We start from the raw sequence: 22,796 nt of genomic DNA, 5'->3' as shown, positions 1-22,796 counted from the left end.
ATAGATAATTCACATTTTTAAGATATTTACTAGTTTTATGCTATTGCATTTAACTTTTATTCTTTCTTCAGGCGCCTCTTAATTAACATTTGATCTTATCTTTGACCACATGCGCTTAATCCATATTTGCTATATCAAAGTTAAATAATGCTTCGTCGAGAAATCCAAATCAGATCTCAGATTGTAACTCTCTCGTAGTATCAACGACGCCAGGAATAATGAATACAGGAATGGATGCTAATCACGGTAATCGATCTCATCCACATCTGTTGAAACGAGAAACAACAAATAAATTGATTCGAGTGAGAGATAGAATTTGGGCGGACTTTCGGTTTAAATCGAAGTGTACTAAGAAAAATTACGAATTGGACTTTTTTATTAGACTTTTTCGTTGATCGTAGCTTAAAGATTACACATATCTCTTTCCTATCTCTATCCTCCCATATATAAACTAATCCGGCCTTCGAACTGTCTTCTCCATTTCCTCCAACGATCTCGGCCCGTATCCCACGATTTCCTCCGGAGATTGACCTCGACGTTCCTTCTCCTGCGGGATCCTCTTTCTGGGCTTGCGACAAGCCCACTTCCGCGGCAGACAATCAGCCCATGTTGGGCTTTTTCCGTTGGCCTTGAAATCGTTGAAACCTAACACCAACAACATCCAAAATAGATTTTCCAAAATTTGATGGAAGTGGAATGAAGGATAGTTGTTTAAGGTCAAAGAGTTCTTTAGCCTTGATTACACGCCTCATGATATGAAAGTTAAGATGGCTTCCATTACTTTTGATAGCCATGCGGCGATGTGGCATCAAGGGTTGATGCAACCTCCTTGTGATCTGAACATATTGTATGATTGGAATATATACAAGATAATAATAATTATAAAAAATAAAATAATAACAGTTACCTCTCCCTGTTTCCAGCAGTAAAAGAACCCATCAACTGGGATAGCGAAAAGGAAGAGGACTGTAAAGAATATGATAGAAGGAAAAGAGGTGAGTTTATGTAACATGGTTTTGGCATGGCTAGCGATTAGTTTCTTTTCATAGTTATAACATCTCTTAGGTAGGCAAATGAAGCAGCCATTAGAGTTGTTAAAGTTTGTTTGTTTGTGCTTTAGAATAATTGTGTCGAGCTTGATGATTTATAATGCTTTATTGTGTGAGTTATCAGAGAAATTAATCTTCGGGAGGAACTTTAGAAGATCTTGTACATGAGAACATGCTTGTAATATTCTCAGTTTTAAGGAGTGTGGTCGTACAAGAGATGAGATCTTAAATTTTTCGAATCACCTCGTTGGAACTGGAAGCATATTAATAGCCATTAATGATTTAAATTGTTTCATATCAACAGTATAGTTATTATCAAATATTAGATTCAGTATCTTACCTTAATTGTAGGATGCTTTTATTTTAAAATAATTTAGATATAATATATAAGGTATTTTGTTAATGATTATATTTTTCACATAAATGCAAACTTTTTCGTTTGTAAAAGTTTTTGCTAAATTTAATTAGATATACTAGAATTTATACCCGCGCGGGATTTTAATTTAATTTATTAATCAATATAAGTTGTTGAGCACAAATATAATTATTCAAATTTTTGAGTATAAATATATATAAACACTAAATTTACTTTATTAAGTGATATATTGTTGAAGATAATATTTATTTGTTATATCTATTTGCGTGAGATTTTATTTAAATTTTTTCTTAATAAGAATCATTGAATAAATATAATTATTCAAGACTAAAAGATAAATCTGTATAAAAACTGTACTTATTTTACTAATCTATATATATATGTCATATATTGTCTAGTGTTGAAATAATGTTTTTCTGACAAATGAACAATATATCACATGATAACAAAAAATGACTTAAGAACCTCACTAAAAAGGTAAAAAATATTGTCGACAATCTTCTGACCTTTTATCCTTAGAAGAGTTCATTCTATAATTATATCCCATGAAAACATCTTTTTAAAAGTTCTAACGTCGAATGTCGATTGTTGACCTAATTATAGAGACCATTTCAACATATTGATATCCCACATTATATGCAAATATACAAATTTTGATGAACAATTTTAGTGCTATGTCGCTACAATGGGGTTGTCCAAGTGCATCATCTGCCATAATAGAATTTCGACCAAGTCAAGAATGTCTAAAGGGAGAAACGTTTAAACCTGACAATGAATATCCTTTCACTAAAAAACATGTTAACACTAAAATTGATTTTTTTAAGATGTTCATTTTTTCTATATTTTCTGGCCATTGATTTTGTTTTTTTCGATAGATTATCTTTTCCAAATTATTTTTCATAGTTTTTCCAAAAAAATATGTGACCCTTACAATATCTTTATTTTAGATTAAAACTTTTAAATTGAGTTAAGTAATAATTTTTTTTTTGTCTTCATTGAATCGACAAGACCAATCTCTACTACGCAGCGTAACACGACTTAGTGGAGTCGAACTCTGGTGGTTCGGTCGCAGAAGTGGTGCTGTAACCACTTGACTAAAGATATTTCCATATTTTTTTATTTTTTATAAGTGAAATTTAAAAAAAAATATTTGTAGTATATGTTTCTTAGAAACTAATGTTCTACTTCAATTTTATTTTTCTGTTTAGTTTTTTATAAATACAATTACATAAATTATTTTTTTACTCCGCCATGCATTAAAATCTTACTTCCATTCTAAAACTCATTAACCCATTATAAATTTTGGAATATGATCATTTTTTGGTTATAATTTGAATAATAACACTATTACTATAACAAATTCATAGTCTTATTTTAAATATTTTAAAATTTTCATTTATTTTACTTAATTCGTTTTTATATAGTTATTATTTTTATTATTTACTAAAAAATTTATGTTATTGTTTATACTATTTTAAAATTTAATTAATTTTATTTAATTCGTTTTTATTTATTTTTAATTATTATTAATTATAAATAATAAATAAGCAATTAATGATTATTTAAAATAGTATTTTTTAATGCGAAAACAAAAAAAAATATTGATTAGGTGGATGATGATGTGGAGGAAGGAGAAGAGAGAAAAGTTAACTATATATATATATATATATATATATATATATATATATATATATTAGAACAATTCTTAGATTCACTCCTTGGGGTGAACCCATCTCATTCACCCCCACCTTGATAACCAATCAATTAGCCATATCATCTTAATAAAATAATTCATATTATTTAAATAAACCAAAACAATTTAAATTAATTATGGAAACCACTAACTAATTGTCTCATGTACGAAAAGGAAAAAATACTTAAATGAATAACTTTAAATCTCATATATTAAGTCAATTAACCCTAGTTTTCACATGAAGAAAGAGATTTGTTTTTTTTACTATGAACCAAAGTCCAACCATTAAGAACAAAAGAATAAATCTTGCCCTCTTCCCATCCTCACGTGTCACGTCCACCTGGTATAGGTGTCTTCTCTCTCAAATTTCTATTTATCTATATGTATAATTCTTGAATATACATTTTTCGATGAATTATGCTCCTAATTCTCTTCTTCGTCATCATTAGTTCTTTGTAGTGTGTATTTTCTTTTCTTCGTCATCATAATTATAATTATGCTCGAACATATTTTATTAAAATAAAAAAAAAGCCTTTGAGAGGCAGAAACACTCTCTTCCCTCTCCTAAAGAAAACTCTAGCCGTTTTTTTAGATCTGAGGGAGAGGACCCTTCCGATTGCCGTTTTCTCTCTGGCGTTGCGATTTCCTCTCCTTCCATCCTAGTAGATTAGCTATATGGTTTTCATGTCAAGTGGTCGATGTTAGCATCGAAGGTTCAATGGTGAGTAGGCTCTCTTCTCCGTCAGCGGCGGTGTGGTGTGTATCCATGCAGATGTAGCTGTGGATCTGGTTAGGCGGAAGAGGAGCTTTGTAGTCGAGCCCCGGTTTGAAGACGTCGGATGGTTAGCTTCAGAGTTCCTCACGGCTCAACCGTCCTCCTAGAATCTGCGGTTATGGCGGAAGTCGGTAAGGATATGGTGGGTTTTGCTGTGTGACGAGGTGGTTAACGGTAGGTCTCTTTTGGATCTTTGATGGTGGTTGTGGGCTCCATGTTCAGAAGTTTTGTCTGAGCCATCAATCTTCTGCCTCGCCGCGATTAGCTTCCACCCGTCCGGATTGAAGGGTTTCTGCTCTGGGAAATTGGGGAGTCCGGATCTGGAAGAGAAGGGTTAGATGTCAATATGTCAGGTTTCTAGGTGGGGATCTGACATCGTCGATCTGGTTTGTCAGAGGGATTAACTTTCTGGGAGGTTTGTAGGTCAAGTGGTCCGCCGGAGGAAAGAGGTCGATGGTGGAAACCGGGTTTCTTCCGCCGTCGATCTTCGATTCTTTGGTGGTGTCGCTAGGCCGTGGACCTTGAACCCCGCCGGATTTAAGGTTTGATCTCTCTGCTTTCCGTGAGATCACACAGGATCTGAGCTTCATGACTGGATCCAACAACTCTTCTTTTTCCGTTTTGTATTTGGATCAGAAATGTGTAAAGCCTCGGTCCAGCCCGTTAGGATTTTTAAATGAATATTAATTATTATTAAAAAAAAATATGCTCGAACATCATTATTTTTATATTTTTGTTGTGTGATCGTTTATTTTCGTTTAATTGACAAAATTAATATGATATACTAACAAATTTACAATCATATCATACAAATTACTGTAGGTTACGATGGAGAACAGTCATGAAGTTGTTCATGATGATCAATATGAATCTAGTATGCAAGTCTCACCCTTAGGTGAACCCAGTTGTCTTAGTCAAAAACAGTTTGAGTTTAAGGCAGAAAAATATGATTCAGTAAGTGATGACGACAAATTTGAGGAAGAAGAAGAAGATGACATAGCCAACAAAGAAGACTATGTTGAAACTGAAGAGATTTCTACTTTAGAACCAAACACAAAAAATGAGAAGAAGGATGAGCTGTGTATTGGAATGGAGTTTAGTTCTGATGAATCTGCGCATAAAGCTTATGAAAAGTTTGGAGGATTACATGGTTTTGATGTTAGAAAACAACAGAGGAAGATAAAAAATAATAAGGTGGTGAGGCTTCTTTATGTTTGCTCGAAAGAGGGGTTTAGGAAGGAAACCAAGAAAAAAACAAGTTATTCACAACGAATTACTCGATGTGGTTGTAAAGCTCATATGGCTTGCTACCTTACATAAAAATTTAAGATTGTATATTTCAAGCAGAGTCACAACCATGATTTAGTGGAGACGCCTATGAAGCATTTTATGAAAGGAAACCGGATGTTCTCTGTCGCTCAAACACAACATGCTGATGATGCTGAGATGTCAGGAATTTCAGCAAAAACAACCGTCGAAATGATGAGGGACGAGAAAATTTGGGTTTTTTGGAGAAAGATTATCGAAATTACATTTACCGAAAGCGAATGGAAAAAATGGTAAAAGGAGATGCTGGAGCAGTTTTAGAATACTTTCAAAAGAAGAAAGAGGATAATTCAACTTTTTTTTATTCAATGCAACTTGATGAAGACGATATGATCACGAATATCTTCTGGGCAGATGATTGGTCTATAAGTGATTACAATCTTTTTGGAGATTTTGTTTGCATTGACACAACTTATAAGACCAATGAATATGATAGACCATTTGCTCCATTTCTAGGGGTCAATCATCATAAGCAAACTGTTGTGTTTGGTGTTGCTTTACTATATGATGAAACCACAGAGTCATATAAGTGGCTTTTGAGACTTTTCTTGGAGCAATGTCTGGAAAACAACCAAAAACAATTCTTACTGATCAGTCTGCAGCAATGGCGAATGCAATAGAAAAGGTGTTCTCTAAAATAAAGCATAGGTTATTTGTTTGGCATATTTACCAAAATGCTGCAAAGAAGTTGAGTCATGTATTTCATGGACCAGGACAATTTGCCACAGACTTTGGAAATTGTGTATATGACCACAATGAGGAAGAAGACTGGTTATTGGCATGGAGTTATATGCTTGAGAAGCATAATTTGACAGAAAATAAATGGTTGAAGAATGTGTTTGATGTGAGAGAAAAATGGGCAATGGTATATGGATGTCATACTTTTACAGCAGATATGGTGAGCACATAGAATTGCATCCGTTGCTGCTGAACATGTAGAATTGACGATGTGTGCAAATGAAGCTGCATGTCAGTTGCTTAAAAAGTTAAAGGAAAAGAAAAAGGAACTTGTGAAAGCTAATGCATGGATGCTATCAACTTCACATGTTGAACCTGTGGAAGGAGAAGAAGACGAGAAAACTTCAAACGTAAGTGGAATTAAAAGAAAAGCTACTGTTGGACAACCAAAGAAACAAAACAGTCGAACCTCATGGTCGGTATTTGAATGCTCTTGAAACAAAATAACGTGGTACGTGGTAAATGAATGCCCTTGTTCTTCATCTCTCCACCTTTTTCTCATTTTTCTCATTTTTTTATTTTTATTTTTATTTTATTCTTCACATCTTCCTTCAAGTATGTGGGATGGGACTATAAAATTGGGATCTAAATTTTTTTTTATTAATTTTTTAATACAATAATATTATGCAATTTAATTAGTTTTTTTTTTTTTAAGTAAACCAATCAGATTGTGACATAGAAGGGACAGAAGAATGTCTCCGTGGATCACCTACGAGACCTTGTGTCTCTTTAATTCCTCAGCTTTTTAATATTTTTTTGTTTTTTTATTAAAAGACATCCCCACACGATGTGGGATGGGAATGCTCTAAGGGAAATTGATCTAAAAAATAAATCAAAATAGGTAAATAAATGATAGAACCTCTCATTTAGTAAGCTGAATAGTGTATTAGAGACTGTAAATGTGTCATGTCTCGATTGGAAACGGGAGGAGAACCTAGAAATAAACATCATCAAACCAACGGGAGATCTACAAATTCGAATTCAGGAGAGAGATATAAACCTGTGAGATCATCGGTGATTATGACGAGAGAAGGGTTGATAAGAGACAGAGCAGGACCCACAATGTTTTTGAAAATCAATTGCTCTTTCGGGATGATGAACGCTGAAATGGAGATCGGACAACTGAACAACCCAAATCAATTCTTGCCCATTTCTCGCTGCAATCACTCATCTATCAATAATGTGTACATGGGACGACCTATATCTCAACTCTCGACATTACACCCAATGCACATCTCACCGTTGGATTTGTCAATGACTAGTTTAACTGGTTGTGGACCTTGTGGTCATGATCCTTCACTTGATTTTGATTTTCTTCCAGGAAGTTCTATGTATGTTAGTCATAATAATCTGCAATCTCAGCGTAACTTGGCTATATCAGACATGGATAAGCCTCTGATGACCGACATTGCTTTGACTGCATTGGAAGAGTTGCTTAGGTTTCTTCACACAAATGAACCTCTGTGGACAAAAACAAATGGCTACATTTGAAACAAGTCTTCTGGCTACACAAATGACATTTTTAATCGAGAACATTTTCATCAAGATCAAGTAACAGAGGGAAGAACCATAAGTTTTGAGTCGAGGCATCTAGGTCTTCTGGAGTTGTTTTCATGAATGCCATGGCACTTGTCGACATGTTCATGGAGTGGGTAAGTAGCTGATACAACTCCAACATTATGTTTATCACCATTGGTTCCAGCATTTTCGATTAAGTTTCCCCCTTTTTTGCAGGTCAAGTGTGCATAACTCTTTCCCTCGATCATTGCAGCATCTAAAACACTTGCAGTGATTTCTTCAGGAATGGGAGGTACCCATGAGAGTGCATTACATCTGGTAAATTGATAGTAACTCTCCTTGTTTTGTGATGCATCAAAAAGGATTCAGATTTCCTCGTATATTTACTTTTTTGAAATGCATCATAAATTTATAAAATGCAATAATTTCCTATTTTTATAAAATCTGATATGTTTAAACATTTATACTAATTATCTTCTACTGAAAAAAATCTTATTTTCAAAAAAATATTTTTTCAAAAATAAGAACCCCTTAAAGAGTTCTACCATTGGAGGGTAAAATTTGAATTAGGATTCTAGAAATTCTTTTTTTTTATATAAAAAGTACACAATATATTGTTAAAAAAAAGAGAGATTCACAAGGCACAAGACACCATTACACCCAAGATCGAGTCCCGCTCCCTACGAATGTAGGGATTTGGCTAATGGGCTGGCCAGTTGTGGCCCAATAGTTGACAAAAAAAATATATAATAAAATAAGAGTCTCAAAATTAAAATTACCATTGGACTTGCCCTTAGGGTCGGGCCAGGTGAATATATCGAAGATTAAGAGAATATTGAAAATTGGTATTATTAGGAGAATTAAATCCACGATTTAGAATCATCCAAAAATGAATTATGTTTAGATTCTTAATTACATTAAATCATTATTAAAAAAAATAAAAAATAACCTAAAGCCTATGGTGTATATATATACAGAAAAGGTCCTAAGTCTATTAATTAGGGTTTTGACTACTAAAGATGGAGAGAAAAGTCTCCAAAATACCAAAATTAACTTGGTACTTTCCTATAGATCTAACCTCATAGATACTCTTAAGGCTGCCTGAGAAATCTATTGCGAGGATTCGTTGCGTGTCGAAGCTTTGGTTATCAATCACCACGGATCCGTATTTCATCAATTCATTCGAGTCTCGGTACCCACGACCGTGTCTTTTAACCATCTTCATTGAAAACGACAAGTTGTTTGTTTCCTCGATTCCGCAACATCACCATACACTTCAGAATTCTAAAAGGTCTTACTCTAGCTCTCAGCCTATTGATATTTATCATTTCAAATTCCCATTAGATAATATCTACCCCCTACGGAATCTGTACAAGGCTTGTTCTTCTTTCAAGAATCAGCAACGCCAATAGTTTGTAACCCTAGCACGAGACAGGTCTTAACTTTACCCAAACCTAGAATGAGCTGGAAGGATCTTGATGTGATCATGGATGGAGCTAGGGAGGAGGAGCTTTTAGCTGAGATTGAACCCGAGGAACTTGTAGCTGAGCTTGAACCCGAGGAGCTTGTAGCGGAGGAATCATTGCTTGTACCTGAAGGACCAATGACTAGAGCAAAAGCTAAGAGGCTAAGAAATGCACTAAATGGGCTTACTCAAGAGCTTATGGCCAAAGAGAGCATGGGAAGAACTATTGAGGATGATACCTATCAAGTCCAGCCCACTTTAAGCCTAGTTCAAGTCCAAGAAAGCCCAAAATAATCACTTTGTTTTGTGGTCAAAGAGGAGTGACGAAGCTGTTAGGAACTAAGTTAGGCACTAAGCTGTTGTTTTCAACTACTTGTCATTCTCAAACTGACGGACAAACCGAGGTAGTGAATAGAACTTTGTCTACTCTTTTGCGTGCTATCATTAAAAAGAACATCAAATCTTGGGAAGAATGGTTGCCTCATGTTGTGTTTGCATATAACCATTCAGTTCATTCTGCGACTAAGTATTCTTCTTTCCAAATTGTCTATGGTTTCAATCCTCTAACGCCTTTGGATCTAATCCCTTTGCCTTTGAGTGAAAGAATTAGTATGGATGGGAAAAAGAAAGCTAAACTTGTTAAGCAGATTCATGAGAAAGCCCGACTCAATATTGAAGCAAAGACAAAGGAATATGAGAAGCAAGCAAACAAAGGAAGACGTCAATTGGTGTTTAAAGAGGGAGATCTAGTGTGGATACACTTGAGAAAAGAACGTTTCCCAGCAGAAAGAGAGGCTAAGTTAATGCCACGGGTCGATGTTCCATTCAAAGTCTTGACAAAAATCAGTGACAATGCTTACAAACTCGACTTACAAGGTAAGTACAAAGTGAGTTCAATTTTTAATGTTGCTGATTTGGCTCCATTTGTGGCAAATGATCCAGATTAGCGGTCAAATCCTTTTCAAGAGGCGGGGGATGATGTGATCATGGATGGAGCTAGGGAGGAGGAGCTTTTAGCTGAGCTTAACCCGAGGAACTTGTAGTTGAGCTTGAACCCGAGGAGCTTGTAGCGGAGAAATCATTGTTTGTACCTGAAGGACCAAAAATATTGAGAGAAACACTTTTGTGTGAGGATTTTTTATCTGCTAACTTTTGGTGTTTAAGTTTTCAGGAAACCATGGAAAGTGATGGAGAACGAGATCGGCCAGGGAATTATGTCGCTGGGCTATCTAACTTGCAAATGAGAGCATTGAATGACACTATTACTAACCTTATGAACACAGGTCTAGAAGAACTACACCAGAGGCTCGACGAGATTCAGAACAGCCAACAAACCCGTTCTAGATCAGCAGCCAGGAGAGAACGTTCAAGGAGGACTTACCAGCCCGAAGAGGAAATTGAAGAAGAGGAGTTCAATGAAGAAGATGATCGATCAATCAACCGACCTAGACGAAGTCATAGAAACTGTGATCAAGGTGATGTTAATCCTTTTGGTACAAGAAATGACAATTTAGGTGGTTTAAACTTAAAATTCCAACCTTTGAAGGTAAAAATGATCCGGATGTTTATCTAGAATGGGAAAGGAAAATAGAGTTAGTGTTCCAATGTCAAATTTCTCTGAACTCAAGAAGGTTAGGTTAGCAGAACNTTTCAGGAAACCATGGAAAGTGATGGAGAACGAGATCGGCCAGGGAATTATGTCGCTGGGCTATCTAACTTGCAAATGAGAGCATTGAATGACACTATTACTAACCTTATGAACACAGGTCTAGAAGAACTACACCAGAGGCTCGACGAGATTCAGAACAGCCAACAAACCCGTTCTAGATCAGCAGCCAGGAGAGAACGTTCAAGGAGGACTTACCAGCCCGAAGAGGAAATTGAAGAAGAGGAGTTCAATGAAGAAGATGATCGATCAATCAACCGACCTAGACGAAGTCATAGAAACTGTGATCAAGGTGATGTTAATCCTTTTGGTACAAGAAATGACAATTTAGGTGGTTTAAACTTAAAATTCCAACCTTTGAAGGTAAAAATGATCCGGATGTTTATCTAGAATGGGAAAGGAAAATAGAGTTAGTGTTCCAATGTCAAATTTCTCTGAACTCAAGAAGGTTAGGTTAGCAGAACCTGAGTTTATAGGCTATGCTATTAACTGGTATGATCAAGTTTTGACTCACATGAGAAGGACAGAGGAAGACCAATAGCTTCATGGGATGAGCTCACTACCTTGATGAGGAAACGGTTTGTGCCGGCTCATTACCACATAGATCTCCACCAAAAACTCAGACGCTTGCTTCAAGGAACCAAATCTGTGGAGGACTATTTCCAGGAAATGAAAAGCTTAATGATCAAGGCAGACGTAGATGAAACCTTAGAAGCTACCATGGCCAGATTCCTTGCAGGCCTCAATCCGGACATTCATGACAGAATGGAGCTTCAAGAATATGAAAGCTTGGAGGGAATGTTGCACAAGGCGATTCTAATCGAACAACAAACCAAGAGGAAGGGTTTTGCTAAACCTTCTTTTGCTCCAAAACCAAGTTATCAAGATAAAGGTAAGTCTTCAACTTCATCAAATTCAGTTTTTAAGACTAATGCTCCTACTCGTCTTGATAAAGGAAAGGCAGTCGAGACCAACAATCCGGCAAGGGATATTCGGTGTTTCAAATGTCAAGGACTTGGACATTATGCCAACAAATGTCCGAATCAAAAGGTAATGATCCTCCTAGACAACTGTGAAGTGGAGTCTGAGGACGATAAAGAAAAAGAGGAAGATCTCGGACCAATCTTTGACGAAGAGGAAGAGCAGTTTGAATATCCAACTCAAGGGACACTTCTGGTCACTAGGAGATCATTAAGCGTTCAACCTAAGTCCAATGACCGAGAACAAAGGGAGAATCTCTTTCACTCTAGATGTTTAGTTAAAGATAAAGTTTGTTCTTTGATCATTGACGGTGGAAGCTGTACTAACGTTGCTAGTGAAACTCTTGTTAGGAAGCTTGGACTTGAGACAAGACCTCATCCGTGACCTTTTAAACTGGAATGGTTGAATGAAACGGGCGAACAGTACGTCAGGGAGCAAGTCACGGTTCCTCTTACCATCATGCTGAAACGGGCCGATATGAAGATGAGATCATGTGCAATGTCCTTCCCATGGATGCAAGCCATATTCTTCTAGGACGACCTTGGCAGTTTGACATGAGGACTATACATGATGGCTACACCAACCGACATTGCTTTGAGCATAAAAGAAAGAAGATCACTCTGGTTCCTTTAACTCCGTTGGCCCATCAAGACCAGGTCCAGTTGAAAAAAAGCCGAGACAAAGAAATTAAACCAGCAAAACCTGAGGTATCTCCTAAGAACTTTAACTTCTTTGTCAAAGAGAGTCAAGTAAGGAAATCTTTGTACTCTCAACATCCATTGTTTTTGTTTGTGTATAAAGAAACACTAATAGCATTTTATGACCTTGCACCGGAGCTCCCGAGTGATTTGATAGATGTTTTGCAGGAATTCTCATATATCTTTCCAGAAGAAAACCCTAACGGTTTGCCGCCAATAAGAGGTATAGAACACCAAATTGATCTCGTCCCAGGTGCGTCACTTCCAAACTGGCCGGCTTATCGAACCAATCCATTTGAAACAAAGGAAATTCAAAAGCAGATTGGAGAAATTCTTGAAAAATGTTACATCAGGGAGAGCCTAAGCCCATGTGTTGTACATGTTCTCCTTGTGCCTAAGAAGGATGGCTCTTGGCGCATGTGTGTAGACTGCCGTGCCATCAACAATATTACGGTAAAGTATAGGCATCCAATCCCTAGGCTTGATGACATGCTAGATGAATTGCATGGTTCTTCTGTTTTCTCAAAAATAGATTTGAAAAGTGGATATCACCAAATTCGCATGAAAGAAAGTGATGAATGGAAGACTGCATTCAAAACTAAGCTAGGATTGTATGAGTGGCTTGTCATGCCTTTTGGCCTTACTAATGCACCTAGTACATTCATGCGTTTGATGAATCATATCTTGCGATCTTTTATTGGTCATTTTGTTATTGTCTACTTTGATGACATTCTTATCTATAGCAAGAACCGTAAGGAACATTATTTGCAAATCTTAAGAAGTGCTCTTTTGGAACAGATCACGTGGTTTTCTTAGGTTTTATTGTAGGTGCTGATGGACTCAGGGTGGATGAAGAAAAGATCAAGGCCATCCGTGATTGGCCTAGCCCCAAAACTGTTGGAGAGGTAAGGAGCTTTCATGGGCTAGCTGGGTTTTGCCGGAGGTTTGTTCAGAACTTCAGCACAATAGCAGCACAATTGAAAATGACAAGTTGTTTGTTTCCTCGATTCCGCAACATCATCATACACTTCAGAATTCTAAAAGGTCTTACTCTAGCTCTCAGCCTATTGATCTTTATCATTTCAAATTCCCATTAGATAATATTTTACCCCCTACGGAATCTGTCCAAGGCTTGTTCTGCTTTCAAGAATCAGCAACGCCAATAGTTTGTAACCCTAGCACGAGACAGGTCTTAACTTTACCCAAACCTAGAATGAGCTGGAAGGATCTTGATGTGATCATGGATGGAGCTAGGGAGGAGGAGCTTTTAGCTAAGCTTGAACCCGAGGAACTTGTAGTTGGGCTTGAACCCGAGGAGCTTGTAGCGGAGGAATCATTGGTTGTACCTGAAGGACCAATGACTAGAGCAAAAGCTAAGAGGCTAAGAAATGCACTAAATGGGCTTACGACCAAAGAGAGCATGGGAAGAACTATTGGGGATGATACCTATCAAGTCCAGCCCACTTTGAGCCTAGTTCAAGTCCAATAAAGCCCAAAATAATCACTTTGTTTTGTGGTCAAAGAGGAGTGACGAAGCTGTTAGGAACTAAGTTAGGAACTATGCTGTTGTTTTCAATTACTTGTCATTCTCAAACTGATGGACAAACCGAGGTGGTGAATAGAACTTTGTCTACTCTTTTGCGTGCTATCATTAAAAAGAACATCAAATCTTGGGAAGAATGTTTGCCTCATGTTGAGTTTGCATATAACCATTCAGTTCATTCTTCTACTAAGTATTCTCCTTTCCAAATTGTCTATGGTTTCAATCCTCTAACGCCTTTGGATCGAATCCCTTTGCCTTTGAGTGAAAGAGTTAGTATGGATGGGAAAAAGAAAGCTGAACTTGTTAAGCAGATTCATGAGAAAGCCCGACTCAATATTGAAGCAAAGACAAAGCAATATGAGAAGCAAGCAAACAAAGGAAGACGTCAATTGGTTTTTAAACAGGGAGATCTAGTGTGGATACACTTGAGAAAAGAACGTTTCCCAGCAGAAAGAGAGTCTAAGTTAATGCCATGGGTCAATGTTCCATTCAAAGTCTTGACAAAAATCAGTGACAATGCTTACAAACTCGACTTGCAAGATAAGTACAAAGTGAGTTCAATTTTTAATGTTGCTGATTTGGCTCCATTTGTGGCAGATGATCCAGATTTGCGGTCAAATCCTTTTCAAGAGGAGGGGGATGATGTAATCATGGATGGAGCTAGGGAGGAGGAGCTTTTAGCTGAGCTTGAATCCGAGGAACTTGTAGCTGAGCATGAACCCGAGGAGCTTGTAGCAGAGGAATCATTGCTTTTACCTGAAGGACCAATGACTAGAGCAAAACCTAAGAGGCTAAAAAATGCACTAAATGTGCTTATTTAAGAGCTTATGGCCAAAGAGAGCATGGGAAGAACTATTGAGGATGATACCTATCAAGTCCAGCCCACTTTGAGCCTAATTCAAGTCCAAGAAAGCCCAAAATAATCATTTTGTTTTGTGGTCAAAGAGGAGTGACGAAAATTGAGTTCAACTCAACTTAGGAAGGACACCTTGGGAAGACAAAGTTCAAGAGTTGAATCTTCATTAAACTATCTATCTTTATTGTGTTTTAGTTTCAAGAATAATACTTGGCTTTGTGACCAAGTTTTCTATCTCTATATAAACTCATGTAATCTCATTTGAGAATCATCAACCAATTTTCCTTTTCATTTTAGAGTCTATCTCTTTGTTCTTTGTCTAGAACATTTCTTTGTTTCTTGGTGTGTAATATCCAAACAACAGCCTCCTTCTGCTGGACTAGAGTGTCATATCTAGCAGTGATTGGAGTTGGGAATATCAGCAGTCTTCCGCAACTGCTGTGCGACCCCTCAATCGATCAAATCACCCTTGTTGCACCTTGCACCTTGGCGAGTTTCTATCCTTTTTAGTCCGGCTGAGTGATCCTCGAATTTTGGGCGTATCAGATCTAACAGTTTTTTTAGGATACGATCCGGTTGGAGGTAAACACAAAGTAATGTGCATACCTTACGGAAGAAGTTCTGATGTGTGTCGTGTGTTAACATTGGGATCTGCTCACAAAACTGAACCTATACATCGTTCTCGCTGTCATACCTATGGGCGATGCATCAAGGGGGTTATATATTATATAGTTTATTGTACCCGTGTTTGGGTTCTAATGAGCTTTGATGTCAGATCTGAAACGTTTGGTATGATTCAATTACCATCGGATGTGGATGTTCGTAAGTGTCCTCTCATAGCTTATGAGGGGAGTTTAGCTTTTGTTAGAACAGAGAGCTTGAGTAATGGTGGTGATAAAATTACATGTTGCATTTTGGAAGATGTAGAGAAACACAAGTGGTCGAGTAAAGGCTTTATTGCATCTATGGGGCACATAGGTGTGTTTGTGAAAGTAAAAGGTTGCACTCAGTCTGGTGAGTTTATTTTCGTATACTCCACGTCTCGATATACTGATTTTATTTTATTGTATGATCCTGTGAAAAAAAGCTGTAAAAGAGTCACACTTGAAGGAATCGCAGAAGACAAATTTAGGCGCAATAATGGAGTTACAAACGGACAAATTTAGGAATCACGTTTCGAGTCGAATGACTTTGTAACAACTTTTTTCGTTTTTTTCTTCCTTTTAGAATAACATTTATTTTATTGCAAGTTCATTATTTTGATTCTGTCCCGTTACGTTACTAGTTCTTTGTTATGAACTGCGCAAGCCTCACCTATGTGCCCATAGATGCAAGAAAACCTTTATTTCACTATTTACCCATAGATACAAACTATTTCACTAATAATCCAATAAAAATACAAAAACAATATTTATTATGGGTAAAATAAATTAGTATATAATATACAAGCCGGCTGACATTTTAATTTTTATAGAAAAATCTTCAAAAATATAAAATTTATTCTTAGAAAAATCAAATCAAATGATAATTAGAAATAGAGTTATTTGGAAAAATAGACACCTTTCAAAACATAATTGTAAAATTAGTACCATCACTATTTACAATTAGCAAATTCCACATTTTTTACTGTTTTATACTGTTCACATGACCTTTCAACCCTCATCAACATTTTATATTTATAACAACGCCATTGAGTCTTTGATTTTTTTTTAATATATGCTCCCTACAATCTTAAAAACAAAATGCTGGGTAATTAAAGTTGATTTTTGAAAATTTTAAAAATGTATAAAAATCTCTGTTTTATTTTCTTTATAATTTGATATATTTTTTGTTTGATAATGTTAAATATTTTTTACAAATTTTGTATCCATACACATTAATAAGTATACAGAAGTATGTAAACATTATTAAGTGTACAGATGATGTACACATTATTAAGTGTACAGATGTAATTTGTGTAATTTGTTTAATTCTTAGGGTTTAAGATATTTGTATCACAATGGTTTTGTTCAAATTACATATGTACACTTAATATTGTGTGTTTGTAAACTTAATAAAGTGTATAGACATCTGTACACTAAATAAAGTGTACGGATACATAAGATGTATATAATATATATAAAAATTATGAAATAAAATTCTTATCAAATTATAAGGAAAAAATATAGATTTTTTTTGTATCTAAAAAAATTTCTAAAAAAAATTATATTAACAATTATTTGAATAATTATGATTGAAAGAAAAAAAAAACTTTATTTCACACTCACACACACATACCCCTTTTGGTAATCTTCTAATCTCTCCTATCTCATATAGATCTTGAAAGGAGATTTCAGTGGTCTTGAAGAAACGAAACAAAGGAGTTTCGTAATTATCTCCGAAAATATTTTGTTATTTGTACAAGGTATAAAAATAGGTAGGTTAATATAGTTGCTAGAGTTACAAGACCGCCTAACATATAGATCTTTACAAGTGGATGTTTTGTATATATATAGAGTTATTTGGAAAAATAGACACTTTTCAAAACATAATTGTAAAATTAGTACAATCACTATTTACAATTAGCAAATTCCACATTTTTTACTGTTTTATACTGTTCACATGACCTTTCAACCCTCATCAACATTTTATATTTACAACAATGCCATTTAGTCTTTGATTTTTTTTTTAATATATGCTCCCTACAATCTTAAAAACAAAATGCTGGGTAATTAAAATTGATTTTTGAAAATTTTAAAAATGTATAAAAATCTCTGTTTTTATTTTCTTTATAATTTGATATATTTTTTGTTTGATAATTTTATTTGATAATGTTAAATATTTTTTACAAATTTTGTATCCGTACACATTAATAAGTATACAGATGTATGTAAACATTATTAAGTGTAGAGATGTCCGTACACATTATTAAGTGTACAGATGTACGTACACATTATTAAGTGTACAGATGTAATTTGTGTAATTTGTTTAATTCTTAGGGTTTAAGATATTTGTAGCACAATGGTTTTGTTCAAATTACATATGTACACTTAATATTATGTGTTTGTAAACTTAATAAAGTGTATAGACATTTGTACACTAAATAAAGTGTACGGATACATAAGATGTATATAATATATAGAAAAATTATGAAATAAAATTCTTATCAAATTGTAAAGAAAAAATATAGAGTTTTTTGTATCTAAATAAAATTATATTAACAATTATTTGAATAATTATGATTGAAAGAAAAAAAACTTTATTTCACACCCACACACACATACCCCTTTTTGTAATCTTCTCATCTAAGCCTATGTCCCACAATCTCTTCTATCTCACACATTCTCTATTACACAACACCTAGTTTTCTAATTTTGAATAGTAAATGTATTAGTTTGCCAATTAAGTTTCCAAAATGTACTAATATGCAAACAAACCCTTAGAAATAAGGTAGAGTTTTCGCCATTCAGTTTGGAACACTTTTTGGGTTCAACTCATATACTCACCTCCGGATATTTTAACCAATAAAAATATGCCATGTTACAATATACTTAAGGGATTAATTTTTTTAGAAAATATTTAATCTAAAAAAGTAAAAATAAACAAACAACGAATAAAAGAAAAATCATTAATAAACATAACACTGCGTTAACATTGCAGTCTTTTCTTTTTAGGTTTTTGACGAAAAACTATAATGGCCACTGATACATATACCTTACCTTCTCTTTTTAATCAGCATGAACCTCTCCAATTCGCACCCTCCACCCTCTTTTGTGTGTGTATGTATTCAGAGGAAGAAACGTGAAGAGAAGGTAAAGGTATGACAATGGCCATTATAGTTGTTCGTCAAAACCCTAAAAAGAAAAGACTGCGACGCCGTTAACGCATTGTTACGTTTATTAATGATTTTTTATTTTTTATTTATTTTAATTTTAGTTTTTTCTTAAAAATAAATCCCTTAAGTATATTGTGACAAATTTTTATTGTCTTAAATATATATGGGGAGGTGAATGAATGGGTTCACAACAATTATTCTTCTAATAATCCCATAGAAATATCAACCATTTTTTCTTTCCGTTAATATTGAAACTATTTTCGTATTGTGTAACAAAAGGTGGAAATCAATGCAAAGCTGAACAAATTAGCAAGAGTTATAGGAAAAGGTGGAAATCAATGCAAAGCTGAACAAATTAGCGTTTTCACCAAAGATGGAGCAACAAAAAGAGAAGATAAAAGTCTCCAAAAGACAAATTAAAGAACACAATCAACATTGTCGTTTCCTCTGGATCTGTTGCGAGGTTTAGTTGCGTGTCGAAGCTTTGGTTATCAATCACCACGGATCCGTATTTCATCAGCTTGTTCGAAATAAGGTATCCACGTATTGTACCAACGATTCGTCATCTCGGATAATAGGCAGAGGGTTTGGGCCGGGCACGCTAAACGGGCCAAGGGTGTAGCACTGGTCGGCCTATCAGGCCCAGACAGTAGAAGAAAGCGCGGAGAGGCGTCATATTAGCCAGCTCGCAGCTCGAGCTCGGTCAAAGATTCCAGCATTCAAGTGGATTAATTAGGACGCGAGAATCGTGTAAAATTAACTACGCATTAATTGGGTAATTAATTGGTCTGTATAAATATGTAAGGGGGGAGTCTTTGTGGGACATCGAACATTTTTTCTCTCAGGCAGTAATATACAATTTTAGCATTCAAACACTCTCTTTCAGTTCAGAACTCTTAACGGTGATAAGCACCTCAACACATAAATCACTCTGAGAGGAGAGAACTCCTCTCAGTTCCCACATTTGGCGCTAGAGAGAGGGGGGTTATCACCTATACTCTTATTAGTTCCGACTTCATATCCGAACCCACTTCATCCAAACACCGCTATGGCTACCGACTCTTCCAATCAGGTAACTTTGGCGGCTATCCAGAAACTTTTGCAGGACTTGTCTGAGAAGTCCGACCGCCAGCAAGCAACCTTGGCTACTCTCATCGAGCGTTTTGACAGCCTGGAGGGACATGTCTCCATCCGTTTGGAGACAATCATTACGTCAGTAGCCGACAGCCTCTCACCGCACATACGCCGATCTGGTCGATCTCCTGTCTTTCGATCAAAACCCTCACCAACGTGCTCTGGAAATACTTTCCCACCCCAGCTAAGTACTCAAGCAGCGCCACCGCTAGTCGGCAATAGCCACACTCCGGTTCAGCTCGATATTGCTGGATCCTCCGAAGTCCCAGTTCGTCTCCCTCCCCCTGTGGGCGGAAACACTTCGACTCCTGGTTACGTCACCAATCCCGAGATCTTCCGCATGCAGAGCAAAATCAGGGACATGCGGTCTGTGATGCACAGTGCAACCACTTCAGCTCCGGATATTTTTCGAGTGATCGAGGAGTCAAAGAGAACTCCTTTCTCCGACCAAGTAGCCCGAGTCCGCATCAAAGATACTGGTAAAATTAAGTTCTCGAGCTACGAGGGAAAGGGAGATCCGACCAGTCATCTTAAGACTTTCTTGTTAACAGCTAGCCGCGTGGACCTCGAACCTCATGAAGTAGACGATGGATACTGCAAGTTGTTCGCAGAGACGTTTTGCGGGCCGGCTTTACTTTGGTTCGCATCTCTAGCAGCCGGCTCCATAAACAACTTCACGGACCTGTTGACCTCTTTCATTAAGCAGTATTCTAGCTTAATCTAAACCGCGGTAACAGACGCTCAGCTTTGGAACTTGAGACAAAATGCCGGAGAGTCTCTCCGGTCTTATATAACAAAGTTCAAGGAAATCCAGGTTCAGAAATCCAGGTTCAGATCCCAGGACTCTCGGACTCGACTGCTTTGGTTGCGCTAAAAATGGCCTCTGGCATGAATCTCGTTTCCGCGAAGAGCTAACCGTAAATCGGTTCCCAACCATTCAGGACGCCTTACACCAGGCTTCAAACTGGATAATTTTAGAGGAAGACAAGGTCGCCGCCGCACTAAAACATAAAGTTCCACCTGCATGCAAACCTCGATTCGAAGAACCCGCTAAAAAGACTCTACCTACGACTCCGAAGTCCGGACCTAGCACATTCGCAGTCAATCAATCTCCCAAGAAGAATTCTCCAAAGAGTTTGCCATCCAAACCTCCATTTTCACCACGCTCCAAGAGTGGAGTACTCCCAAGTAACAAATGGGTCCGAGATGAGGACACGTACTGCGAGCTCCACAAAACCAATAGCCACTCCACTCGTGACTGCAAGAAATTGATGCACCTTCTCGGAGAAAAGTACGTGGCAGGAGAGATGCCGAATGTAACAATCGAGGAGTTGGAGCAGAAGACAGCCCCCGAGATGGACGAAGACGCTCCACCTTCGAAGAAACTGAAACAATCAGATGGGAATGAAGCCCCCAAGAAAAGAATAGACGTCATAATGGGGGGTCGCGCCTTTTTCGAAACTCCATCACTGCAATCAAATACCATCAGCGGAAGCTCACGAGCCCTCAGCCGAAGCGAGCTAAGGTCAAAACAAGTTACCTACCTGAAGTCACTTTCTTCGAGAAGGAAACCGAGGAACTAGACACTCCGCACGATGATGCACTCGTCATATCACTAGACGTGGCGAACCACGAAGTGTGCCGGATCCTAATAGATACTAGGAGTTCTGTAGATTTGATATTCCTCGAGACGCTTGCTAGAATGGGTATCGGGAGAGAGCACATTGTGGGACCACCCTCACCTTTGGTTTCATTCACGAGCGAGACATTGATGTCATTGGGCACAATAACACTACCGGTGTCCACTCAAGGAGTGGTAAAAATGGTGGAATTTACGGTCTTTGACCGACCTGTGGCCTAAAACGTTATTATGGGAACACCTTGGCTCTATCAGATGAAGGCAGTAGCCTCGACGTACCATCAGTGCGTCAAATTTCCAACCCCGCAAGGAGTTCGAGAGATTCTAGGGAGCCAAAGGACGGCAAGGAGCTGCTACCTCGCGAGTCACAAGCTCCTGGTTCAATAGCAACCACAGCTCGAGGTCCCGAAGAACCCAGTTCGGAAGCAATTAAAAGGCGACCTCACTGAGCCGATTTTCATCAACGATAAGTTTCCAGATCAGGAAATCAAGATTGGAGCTGGGTTGGATGACGAGCTCCGCGCCAGTTTGGTAACCTTTCTGAAAGAAAATATGGCCACCTTTGCGTGGTCCGTAGATGAAATGCCCGGTATCAGTCCGGAGGTAATCTCGCACGAGCTAAACGTTGACCCAACATTCAGACCTATAAAGCAAAAGCAAAGAAAACTGGGTCCTGAGCGAGCTGAAATCGTTAACAAGGAGGTGGAACGTTTACATAAAGCGGGGCAGATACGCGAAGTAAAGTACCCTGAATGGCTCGCGAACACAGTGGTAGTCAAGAAAAAGAATGGAAAATCACGAGTTTGCGTCGATTTTACCGACTTGAATAAGGCTTGCCCTAAGGACAGCTTTCCACTTCCGCATATAAACAGGCTAGTTGAGTCCACTTCGGGCCACGAGCTGATGTCTTTCATGGATGCCTTCTCCGGTTACAATCAAATCCTTATGAACCCGGATGACTAGGAAAAGACCGCATTCATTACGGACCGTGGGATTTACTGTTACAAGGTGATGCCTTTTGGGTTAAAGAACGCTGGAGCAACCTACCAGAGACTAGTAAACCGAATGTTCGAGCACCAGCTCGGAAAAACCATGGAAGTCTACATTGACGACATGTTGGTAAAGTCTATGGAAGCTAGCTCGCATCTCGCAGATTTGAAAGTTTGCTTCGACATCTTGAACCAGTTCGGGATGCAGCTTAACCCCACGAAGTGCACCTTTGCAGTCCCATCGGGGAAGTTTCTGGGATACATCGTTACAGAACGAGGAATTGAAGCAAACCCGAGGCAAATTAACGCTTTCTTGTCAATGAGTTCTCCTAGGACTTTACGCGAAGTGCAAAGTCTTAACGGACGGATCGCCGCCCTCAACCGCTTCATCTCCCGGTCTACAGACAAGTGCCTCCCGTTCTACCAGTTTTTGAGGAAAGGGGGGAAGAACTTCTTATGGGATACGAAGTGCGAAGAAGCATTCGCTCAGCTGAAAGCTTACCTGTCTGAACCTCCGTTCTTGGCTAAACCTGAGT

The 22,796-nt window shown here is 37.4% G+C and overlaps 2 pseudogenes; both read left to right on the top strand.

Moving 5' to 3' along the window:
* Positions 8,495–15,850, top strand: LOC109130730 (annotated as a pseudogene).
* LOC109130728 overlaps positions 18,401–22,796 on the top strand; it is an 8,519-nt pseudogene continuing 4,123 nt past the window's right edge.

The sequence above is a fragment of the Camelina sativa genome, chromosome 3 (genome assembly GCF_000633955.1).
Source record: "Camelina sativa cultivar DH55 chromosome 3, Cs, whole genome shotgun sequence".
NCBI lineage: Eukaryota > Viridiplantae > Streptophyta > Magnoliopsida > Brassicales > Brassicaceae > Camelina > Camelina sativa.
Note: the sequence above shows the minus strand (reverse complement) of the source record. Positions and strands in the feature narration are given on the sequence as shown.